This window comes from Pleurodeles waltl, chromosome 3_2, assembly GCF_031143425.1.
Source record: "Pleurodeles waltl isolate 20211129_DDA chromosome 3_2, aPleWal1.hap1.20221129, whole genome shotgun sequence".
Lineage (NCBI taxonomy): Eukaryota > Metazoa > Chordata > Amphibia > Caudata > Salamandridae > Pleurodeles > Pleurodeles waltl.
Window position 1 is genome coordinate 130,729,145 of NC_090441.1, and position 11,912 is coordinate 130,741,056.

Below are 11,912 nucleotides of genomic sequence, written 5' to 3' on the forward strand. Positions count from 1 at the left end.
AGAGGGGTCCGTGCTGCACCCCCTCCATAATAATAATGAAGCCCCAGGGAGGTGGTAGTCCGGGGGCTCATAAAAGCCCAATGGAGGGGAGCCCCATGTGCCCCCCCCCTCCTTTTTTGTTTTTTTTAGTGACACATAGCTCCGGACCTGACCCACCCGAGGGCTGAAATACAAACAAGCAGGGGAGACTGCTCTTGTGTTTTTAATTTTTGTGAGAATTTGTAATTTCGCTGTGGTTTTCATAGCAACAATGTCCACTTTTCTTTTTTTTTTAAATCTTTTTGTTTGGGACTCGAGTCCGAAAATGGCTACCAACACTTCTTGGTTGAAGTGTTGGCAGCCAATCAGATCTCTGCACAAGATCGGTTCGATTTGCGAAGGGTTCGCGCCTCTAGATATACAAATTTGGTTTTCTTTTAATATTTCAAAAACTACTTAGCAGATTTACATCAAATCACAAAAGGGCTCTTTCTGGACCAAGAGCTAACTTTGTGCCAAATGTGGTGTAATGCCATCCAGTGGTTCAGGCTGTAGTCATGTTTAAAATCGAGATGGGAAATTGCATGGGGAAAAATTGTTTTAGGACCCCTTTTTTTCTCAGCCCTTGCTTGACAAATCACCCCCTGAAACATTCAACACAGCTGCTGAACTGACTGAGGTACTAATTTCTAAAAATTTGTGAAGATGCGTCAATCGGCGCCAAAGTTATTGACAAAACAAAAATGTTTTTCCTATGGAAACTAGGTCCTAAATATATATATATATATATATATATATATATATATATATATCACAACAACACCCTTTCAGGGTTAGAGTGACGCATAAATAATGCAAAACAGAAGAGAGAACTCTCTGTAGTTCCCAAGTTTAGGTGGTCCACCTAAACTTGGGGCTACCCAGAGTTCTCTCTTCTGTTTTGTATATATATATATATATATATATATATACATATATATATATATATATATATATATATATATATATATATATATATATATATATATATACCCCTATTCACCCCACCGCTCTCTCTTCTCTTTCTATGTGTCTTGTTAGTTTCCCCTTACACCTGCTTCCCTTTCCACTGTATCTCTGCTGTGCCCCCTCTTTCCACTCTGTCCTCTTTGTACTCTGTTTATCTCCACTCTCTTCCCTCTATGTTTTCTCCATCTCTTCACCCCATTTTCTCTCCCCTCTCCACCTCTTGTACATTTCCATTCTTCCCTGTATCTCTCCACGCTCTTATTTTTCATACTACCTGCGCCTCTCCACCCTTCTATCTGATCACCTCTGCTCCTCTATGTTCTCTTGTCCATGAGTCCATTGTTCCATGTATCGCTTTACTTCCTTTCAGTCTTTCCTGTCCCCCATGCCGCTCTCCATGCACTTCTCTATTCTGCCTTTTATGTTTGTAATTGCACTTGTATCCTGCCCACTTCTTTAAATCTTTCCACCCAGGTAGTTTCATTAACCCCTACAACTCAACGCCCCTTATTTACCTATCCACTCCACCTGCATCTCGCCATTTTCCTAATTATCACTTTATTATGCAGTATTTGGTAGAGAGCCAGTAGCATGAATAACTGGATTCCAATCCAGGACCTCACTGCTATGACGGAGTAACAGTGATTAACAAAAGCTGTTACCCACTGTTGCTAATTCATAAAGGAATTCCAGGAAGTCTCTCTCTGAGTGACTGTCAGAGCAGCGCTGGAGATTAGGGAACACAGCTTCTAGAGGGGAGAGAAGGCACAGAGAGTGGGGATGCTGGGAAAGGCTATGTTAGAAATGGCTGCCTCATTACTCCTCCGCCCCTTGTGTACTATATGGTTTGGGGTGTTGTAAATAACATAACACTACAGATGGGTGAAAGCAGAGTTAAAGGGATGCTTTTCACCTCAGGGTTCTGAGTGACATCACAGACAACTCGAGCTTTGCATATTTGATGTCACTCAGAATCTCTCACTGAAAAACAGCCCTGTAATTCACAGTTACCCATCTATAGCTCAATATATTTATTCCTCTCCCTGTATTACCCGTATTTCTCCTCTACATCTCTCCATTCTCTCTTTCCTTACCACTGTGACTCTGTACCTTCACTCCTTCTCTACCACCGACTAAATAAACAGCTAGGCCCCAGGCAGACGCTTACAAAAAAAGTGCAGGCAGACTTTTAAGTGGACTATAGGTAATGCAGGGCAGGCTTGGCCCCAAACACCACTTGACCCCAGTACCAATACACCAGCTGCACTACTGGCAGCTGCATCCCTGGCTGTGAGTATCAGTAAGGTCAACCGATGTGTGGCATACTGACAGTAAGAACCAAGTTCAGTCAGGATACATGCAAGATGGCAACTCTTACTGGTCCTTTGTACTGTATTGTTTTTAGGCCTGGGCAGAGTTCGACTTCACAGAATTCCGCTGAGTTGATTAAAAACTCAGTGGAATTCCACGGAGACAGAGTTCCATGACCCGCAGAGTCCTGAATGCAGTAAAAGCTGTCGTTTAAGGCCTCTTGTGCATCAGCTTGTCCTGTGTGCACTGCACACGGGGCAGGCCGGTGCACAAGAGGCCCGAACAGCAGCTTTGTTTCACTGCCTATGGCCCTGGTGTGAAGTCAGGCCGGGGCTGTAGGCACCGAAAGTTGCCAGGCCTGTTGTGCACCTGCCTGCCCATGTGCAGTGCACACTGGACAGGCCGGCGCACACGATTCCTGAAACGGCAGCTTTCACTGCCTAAGGCCCTGGCCTGAATTCAACGCCAGGGCCGTAGGCAGTGAAAGCTGCTGTTTCAGTTCTTGTTGTGCACCAGTGTGCACAAACAACAACACAAAATGAAAACAGGAGATGAGGACTTACCTGGGTCCTCGTCGTCCTTCCCCCAGCGACCTGGCTCTCTCTCTGCCTCCCTCTGACCCAATGCTCCGCTGCTGGCAGAGGGAGGCATGACCATCCCTGGGTCCGTCGCCGGACCTGGTGCGTACTGCAGCTCAGTTATGGGCTACACTGTGCAAGCACAGACTCTCTACGCTTGCGCGGTGTAGCCCATAACTGGGCTGTAGAGCGCACCAGGTCAGCTCTGCTCCACTGGCGGGGCTAGCAGGGTTTTTGGTGAACTCCTCACTCTGCTCCGTTAGATCCGCCAGCGGAGCGGAGCTCCCCGCCCACCCCTAATTGTATTTCAAAATTTACGTTGCACTTACTACCAGTATGTGAGGTGCTTGTGCACTTGCCTACATGGGGAGTACGCTACACAGAGTACGGTATGTGGTTGGAATGATGTTGTATTTCTGTTGATCCTATGTGGGAAGTGTTTCCATGTTGTGAGCGATGACCACTGAGGGGCAGTTGTCATATTAATTGACGCAGCGCTTACCAGTGTGATGGATGACGAAGTGAGAGGTGTGCAGTTTATGGTTTTCAGTATGCTGTCAGCTTTCAGCAGCTCTGCAGGTCACTTTATGATATTTCTTATTTTCATAGTCCACTGAGCTGGTTACTGTACTGGGTTGCCCATTCTGAGATATCTTGTTTAAAGTCTCTGAGAGGCTGGCAAGTGGGGCTGCCCCTTAGTTGCAGAAATGGGCAGAGCCCCTTTTAATATGCATAGAGTTTTTGGATATGTGAACCTGGTCAAGGTTACGCCTACAGGCAGTAGCAAGCACAAACTAACTGAGAGCAAGCCACTGCACAAGCTGCCAGTCTATGGGGGTCATTACAACCCTGGCGGTCTTTGACCGCCAGGGCTGTTTTGGAGGAAGCACCGCCAACAGGCTGCTGGTGCTTCCAGGGGAATTACGACCGCGGCGGAAGCGCTGCGGTCGCACCGCCAGGACCGGCGGTTTCTCGCCACAGTGGTCCCGGCAGTTTTAATCCGCCAGGGCAGCGCTGCATGCAGCGCTGCCGAGGGGATTATGAGTCCCCCTCCCGCCAGCCTTTACATGGCGGTTTGAACCGCCGTGATAAGGCTGGCGGAAAGGGGAGTCGCGGGGCCCCTGCACTGCCCATGCCACTGCACAGCAGACAGTGAAAAGCGCGACGGGTGCAACTGCACCCGTCGCACAGCCGCAACACCGTTGGCACCATTTGGAGCTGGTTCCTGTGTTGCGGCCCAGCGGGGATCTCAATGGTCACAGCTGGAGTGCAGCCGCAATGGCGGCCGCCCAGCAGTTCAACCATGGCAGGCGGCCTCAGCCTCCCGCCAAGGTTGTAATGAGGACCTATATGTATTATCGATCCTGCAATGTTTAATGGGACGAACCATAAACATTTTCAAGGCAGGGGTGTGCATAAAGCAGGAAAGCAAACAGGCCAACAGATGCGATTCAGGCAGGAGACGCCCGATTTTACAAAGCCAAAAATGATTTTATTTCAGATGTCTCCAACCTAAAAGTACTTCTGCTTCACCTTGACTTTTTTCAAAACATCCTAATTTCCCGTATTAAAATGTTGCCATGCATGGGAATGGATTGAACCACAGAAATGAGGCCCGGAAGGGGGGTTGGTAGGGTGGACTGCTGAACGGAGTGAGGTCTCCCCCACAGGATTTTTGGCAAAGGTTGTACGGCCCAGGGCAACGTTGGGCTGTTTGGGCTATGTTTGTTGGGCGGTGGGGGGAGTATATATGGGGGACATCTTAGGAACCAGCCACCATTTTGTCATTAGGTGACGCAGTGGGCGGTTGGTATTAGGTGGGATAAAACATTTCCAATCCTCAATTACCTTAGGTGTTGCGCGCTTGGTCGCAGACGGGTCAGTTCGGCTGTCGGACATGGCCGATGAATGTGTGCAGCAGGCATTGCTGCTGGTACAGAAAGCGGCGGAAGGAGTTGTGGCGGCGGTTTGGGTCTGTTCACCCCTGTGCCGTGGTCGTGGACGAGAGGAGCAGGTGAGAGGTGAGGGGCGGGTGGAGGGGTGGCGCGGCTTCTGCAGGGAGTGAGGGTGGGTTCCCCCAGAGGTGACGGATTGCCAAAAAAGGTGCAGCGGGTTGAGGGGGCTGGCAGAGGAGTGGTGGCAGGAGGCGCTCAGGATCAGAAGCTGAGTGCGGCCACAGCAGGTATGCAGGCAGTGGTTGTGGACATCGCTCTGACGTGAGACCTGAGCGCGGCCCAAGAGGCGTTTAAAAAGGGGAGGAGAAGGGGGGAAGGGGACGAACACGGCAAGAAAGCCTGGGGTTGCATGCTCGCGAGAAACAAGTGCGGAAAGGGGGAAAGGGGGGACAGAGCAGGGGTGTCCATTTTATGGGCAGGTAACGGAGAGAGAAACGGGCAGAAAAGGGGGGGTGTCCACAAGGACAGGCGGCAAGGTTCAGGAGGATCCCAAGGAAGTGGGGGGCAGGCAATAGCGATTGGACCAGGGATGGGAAATGGGTATGAAAGGGGGATGGGAGGGAAAGGGGATAGAGGGGGAATTTGGAGAGGAAGAGATGAACATGCAGGAGGATGGGGACAAGAGTCGGACACCAGTTTCTCAGAATTGGCATACAATGTTAGTCTGGAGTGTGTCATATAGTGAAGTGGGGTTTAGGAGGGGAGGGCGAAGGCACTTGCGTGGACAGGGGATCGCCGCCTGTGCAGGTAAGACCCCCCGGGCATGTGTAGGGTACCAAGGAACAGGTTTTTGCAGGGGTCAGACCAGGAGTGGGTTACAGGGGGTTGGGAGTTGGAAAGAAGGCAGCAGGTTTGGGGCGTCCGGTGGAGGTGAGAGTTCCAGGTACGATGGTCGCAAAGGGTTCGAGAGATAGGTTTCATACCGGCACATCGGACCTTTTTTGGCAGGAAGAGGCAGGGACGAGTGGCGGCTACCCAGGCGCTGGGACGAAGAGAAGTCAGTCCCCAGGGCGGGCAGCTGGATGGCGTCAACAGATGACTGGATGCGGCAAAATAGGGCCAAGGACGCTCCTCGGGAAAGGTGTGATGGTAGGGGTTGTGCGCCCACCGGCGTTGCTTTCCCCGAGGAGCAGCGTCTTGGCGCGTAAGGTTACGGGGGATGCCGGCGCCCCTACAGTGAGTTACGAGGCTAGGGAGTTGATGGTAAGTGAAGAGATGGTGATAGGGGATCAGGAGGGAGCAGGAGAGGAAGACGGACACCTAGATTTTGAGGAGGTGAGTGTAGAGGAAGGGGAAATCTCAGATGGGTATGGGGAGGAGGAGCAGGTTTGGTATGGTACCTGTGCGGGGGGCTGCTAACCTCTGTTGATCAGTCATTCCAGAAATCACGTACGGCAGTTCAGCCACGCATAGTCATACTGGAGGGAGCCCAGCTGGCTAGGCAGAAGGCACAGGAGCATCCGCCGACCTTGGCGCTAGGTAAGGGCTCGTGAGATGGCAAGACGCGAATGGTTTTGGAGGCTATTGAGGCGCGGGAAGGTGCCAGGGAGACGCGGTTGGTCAAGGGTGTGTATGTTGCGGATGTGGGGGTGACAACGGACAGTGATGCGTCTTTGGCGGGGACCGCTAAGGTGGAAGACAAGTCGGACCAGTGAGTTGCTAAGGGCACCAAATTGCTGTATATGAGCACAGCCAAACCCTTAGGGCAACACCTCATGCAGACAACAAAGGAAAAAAAACGGAAAGGGGAGTATGTTGAGATCTTAAAGTTATTACACAGGGAGGTCAGATCGAAGGAGGGCTCAAAAGAGGAAGAATCTGAGCTCACTAAGAGGCCAAAGGTGCCCGTCACCATCGAGAATTGGAAAGCGGCCTTTTTGATTTTATCGAGTGTATTTTGCGAACGCTATCCTGACAGGTCAGTGGCACTTTTTAAGTATATGGACATTATTCCAAAAGTGCAGATTAATTATGGTGGGTACGCTTTGATGCAATATGATAAGGAATTTAGGTCCAGAATGGCGGATGACCCGGAGGTGCAGCGGGGTGAGATAGATGCAGATCTTTGGCAGCATACCATGGGTCCGGCAAAGTTCGGGAGGACCATATTTACGGCCAGTGGTCTTCCAATTACTTATCGGTTATTTCGGGAGCACCCCACCCCAGGGGTGGGGGCAGCTGGAAAAGGACAGTCGGTTCAAGGTGCCAACGCACGGACCAGAGCGTGCTGGGATTACAATAAAGGTGCATGCCCTCAAGAGTACTGTAAATTCAGGCACAAGTGCTCCATGTGTGCAGGACGGCATGCTCTTGTACACTGTTACGGACAGCCCACCCCGGTGGTGGGGGGTCAGCCCCGGAGCACAGCGATTTAGGCAAGGCCTTGCAGGAAAAAGCACTTACTCCAGTTAAAGTCGACCGCCTTATTTTCTGGGTACAGGGGTATGACAGGAGACAAGACGCTGACAAGTGGATTCAAGGTTACACACACGGTTTCCGGCTGGGATATACAGGACCGAGAGAGTGTAGGTGGGCTGAAAACCTCAGATCGGTGAGGGGTAGAGAGGAGGTGGTGAGACAGAAATTTGACACGGAAGTGGCTGAAGGTCGCATGGCTGGCCCTTTTACAGCGTGGCCGATGCAGAACCTTATTGTGTCACCGATTGGGGTGGTGCTCAAGAAGGAGGGGGGGCCAATATTGGTTAATTCAAACCTGTCCTGGCCGGAAGGCTCCACTGTGAATGATTTCAGACCGGAGAAGCTGACAAAAGTGTGCTATGCGACGGTCGACGTGGCTATTGACATGGTGGAGGCTCTGGGGCCTTGTGCTTTGATGGCAAAGACAGATATCAAGTCTGCTTTCCACTTGCTGCCGGTCCACCGACACGACTTTGAATTGCTGGGAATCCAGTTTCAAGGGCAGTGGTATGTAGATAAGGTGCTGCCGATGGGTTGGTCTATCTCCTACGCCCTTTGTGAATGTTTCAGTACATGTCTACAATGGATTTTTACATTGGTCAAGGGGCACAGACATGTGACGCATTACTGTGATGATTTTTTCTTTGCGGTGCCAGCAGATTCTCCAAGGTGCGCGGAGATGCTGCAGCAGTTTCAGGAGGTGATGGGGGACGTCGGTGTTCCCTTGGCCCCTGAGAAAACCATGGGGCCCTGTACAGTTTTAACGTTCTTGGGAATTGAGTTGGACACGGTGACTGGGACGGCACGACTTCCTGACAAGAAGAGGGTGGGGATGTTACAGATGATTAATGCTATGCTGCAGAAGAGTAAGGTAACAGTGAGGGAGGTGCAGGTATTGCTAGGACATCTTAATTTTGTTTGTAGGGCGGTGAGAGCTTGGCGGACTTTCCCGTAGGAGGCTGGGGATGTCTTTAGTGGGGCTTTCCCTTCCTCATCATCATGTGCGACTCAAGGCAGGTGTGTGGGAGGATTCGCGCATGTGGTGCACATTCTTGGAGTCTTTCAACGGCATACCGCTGCAGGCGTGGCAGGATTATGAGTGGGATGTGCAAATCTTCTTCGAGGCAGCAGGGGTGCATGGTTTTGGAATTTACTGGCATGGAAGGTGGTGGGTAGAGAGTTGGCCAGCAGAATGGAAGAATGGAGGGCGCAGCATAGCGTTTCTGGAGTTGTTTCCTTTGATTGTGGCTGTATGTTGGTGGGGGCATTTGCTGAAGCACTTGTTTCGGGTGGATAATTTGGCAGTGGTGCAGATGGTTAACAGGCAGTCAGCCAGGGAGGCTCAAATCTTGCAGCTGCTTAGGGTGTTTATGTTGCAGTATTTATGTCAGGATATTCCGTTTAGCGCGCGGCATGTGTCAGGAGTGAACAGTGACATTGCGGATGCTTTGTCTCGTTCACAGTGGGAGAGATTACGTGGGTTAGTTTCGGGCGAAGACCTGAGCAGAACAGAAATGCCAGCCGAGATGTGGAACATGGGCACTAGCGGATGCTTCTCTTGGTGATGAATTCCTCTACGCAACACATATATGCGTGTGCCTGAGAGGAGTTTTTAAGTTATGGAGCATGTAGGAGGGATCTGCATAGTGACAGGGTGGAAGATGTGGTTCATTTTACAATGGAATTAATTGGCCAGGGGCAGTCCAGGGTAACCATAGCAGGTAAGCTGGCGGGGCTGGGGTTTCTGGGAAAACTTTTTGGGGGATACCACCCATCGGCGGGGGAACTGGGGCAGCGGATTCTTGAATGTTGGGCAAAAGAAGGGGGTAAGAGAGAGAGAGAGAGAGAGAGAGAGAGACAGCCGTTGTCGTTGAGCTTGTTGAAGGGCCTTCTGAGGAACATGGGTGAGGTGTGCGTGGATGAACAGGAAGCTTTGCTGTTAAAGACCCTTATGGCGTGGATGTTTTTTGGGGCTTTTCGGGTCTCTGAGTTATTGGGTTTGGGGCGAAAAGCAGGCATTTCTTGGCAGAATGTGTTCTTGGACCGGTGCAGAGTGACGATTAGGCTGAAGTGCTCCAAAACGGATCAGCTGGGGAGAGGGGTTGACGTCATATTACGGCAATATTCGGTGGCCTCTATTTGTCCCTTACTACTCGGCAAGTGGTGGAGAGAGCACAGCAGGTCGCGGGAGGGGCCAGTTTTTTGGCATGGTGATGGGCAGAGGGTCACAGCATATCAGCTTTTAGAGATCATGAGGAAGGGTCTGGCAGCGATGGGCCAGGATGCGGGGCATTTCGGTACTCACTCATTCAGGACTGGTGTGGCTACGGAGCTGGGATGGGGGGATGGGGTAAGGAAGAGTTAATGGGCTTGGGGAGGTGGAAGTGGAAGTAGGGTCTAATGTTTTTTGTTTTTTCCCACAGGTGTGGTGCCAGGTCCGGACGTGTCCTTCCGTTCTATCTGGGTAGTGGGACATTCCTTTGTGAAGTGGGCGCAGCGACAAACACGCCAAACTGCCATTGGACAAAATCTCGGGTTAGATGGGGAGCGATATCACGTGCACTGGGATGGGAAATGGGCCTCAAATGGAACAAGTTATTACCCCGTTTACCGAAGTTAGCAGTTCAAGGGGTTTGCCAGTACGTTCAGCTTTTGCATGTGGGGGAGAATGACCTGGTCGAGCAAACGGGACTCAATCTAATGAAGGGCATGAAGAAGGATTTGGAGGAGATTCTAAGACGGTGGCGGGGTGCCACGTGGTGTTCACAGGTTTTCTGCCACAGCAGGTTTGGCGTGGGGCTAAAAAGACAGACGCCATTGAGCGGCCGAGGAGGAAACTAAACAAGGAGATGAGGGGTTTTTGTGTGGGTCGCGGTATTACTTTTATGGAGCACAAGGATTTAAGGTTTGAGGACGTGGAATTCTTCAGAGGTGATGGGGTTCACTTGTCTTTTATGGGGATGGAGCTTTATTTACTGCATATGAAGGAGACATTGAAAGAAATGCTTCCGGCAGTGTGATGTCGCGCTGGTTAAATCGGGGGGCAGAAAAAGTCAGGCTAGCTGACTTTTTCTGGTGGCAGAGGCAGAGAGAGTTACATGACAAACAAAATACGTATGGCTAGCGAATCTGGCAGGACACTTTCAGATATTGAATGGGGGGACAACAGCAGGACACAACGGACAGGAAGGAAGCTTGCCATTAGCAGTTATGATACTTGGCAGGGTCGATTGTCAGGTTGCATTAAGAAATGGATAAGGTGAACAAACAGGTTTAACAAGGAAAACAGTATTAAAATCATGAACAGAGGAAGAGACAGCAGGGTAAGGTTAAGGAGAGAGGGGAGGGGAGGGAGGGGAGGGTGGAGGAATTTGGATAGGCGGTTTTGATTTTTTGTGAGGTTTTAGTTTTGTAAGGCGAAGGCCAAGGTTTGTTCTTTGTAAGTGCACCTGTTTCCAATAAAACGGCCTTTTCCACACACAGCAACGGTTTTGTGGCATTGTTCCCTCTTCCCTAAGGGGCTTCTCTCCGTCACTGAACATTAAAGGGCCCTCTTTCAATTGCATCCAACAAGAAATGTGAATGTGGGTGGGTAACTTTCTCCCAAAACCTCTGGAGCGTACACGTGGAACCGACCACTCTTCGTCTCTGGCCCCAGCAATTCTGCCTGCCCTAGGCAGATAACTGTTTAAGGTGTGTTTTTTCTTTTCTTGATGCCGCACAAAATAAACCAAAGAGTTAAACAACTGGTTCGGTACGAAACACATATGAAAATCGAAAGTGTTGTGTGTTTTTTCTTCCCCGTTTATTACCATAGAAACTAAAGGGAGAAAGTGCGAAGTTGGGAAGGTTTTGATTACACAAATCTGGAAAGTAAAAAAAAAAATTAAGGACCTTCAAAAAGTTTGCAGACCTTAAAAAAATAAATTCGGGCTAGAGTAAATCAGATTTGCAAGAAAATAATTCCAGCAAAAGCACATCTTTCACGGTGCCACAATCCGGTAAAAACTTTTTTGCAGGAAAATTCTTCCTTTGTAAGGTTCTTTGGAAGTTTAGGAAGTGTTGCATATTTGATCAACTTTGTAATCTTTTCAAAGTGCAATGATAAAGTTTGTCTACTGTGCAAAACTTCACGAGTTGCCTAATGCAACACACACTCCAAATGAAAACAAAAAGCTTGGCTGTAACAACTCACAAGAAGAAGGAAGTCCTATTTTTTCTCTCCCAGCAAGTCCTGCAGCGTTTCTGTAGAAACATGCTCCACATCTTGAAACGTCTCCTTCACCCACGTCATTACCAAGTTCCTCATTTCTGTCGGGTTTGTCATATCGAGGGGCCCAAACTTCCGGAGGAATATGTCCGCCATTCTAACCCCCAACTGAATGGCTCTTTCCTCTGAGATCGTAAACCTTTTTTTACCATCTGATAGTAAACCACGTGACCTACTCTCTGTTTGTTTTGAACACCAACAACAAAGTTTGCAGTTATTGACTTACTGAATACACATAGCTACCAAGTACTTCAATTATGTATTTGTGGCATTTCCGTGGTGTTGGTGTTTGTGTGAGTGACATTCTACCTCCAAATATGTAACACATAGGAGTGACACTTTCTTGAAAGTAAATATCACAGATTACCCTTAACTGAACCCTGGGAAGTTCTA

At 49.7% G+C, this 11,912-nt stretch overlaps 1 long non-coding RNA gene across 1 annotated transcript in view; it reads right to left on the reverse strand.

The window, feature by feature from the left end:
- The window catches only part of LOC138286766 (uncharacterized), a 162,995-nt gene extending 151,359 nt beyond the window's left edge, over positions 1-11,636 (reverse strand). Inside the window, exon 1 of the long non-coding RNA XR_011202055.1 lies at positions 11,445-11,636. This is a non-coding gene — a long non-coding RNA (uncharacterized lncRNA). The remainder of the gene's footprint in view (positions 1-11,444) is intronic.
- Between the last annotated feature and the right edge of the window lie 276 nt (positions 11,637-11,912).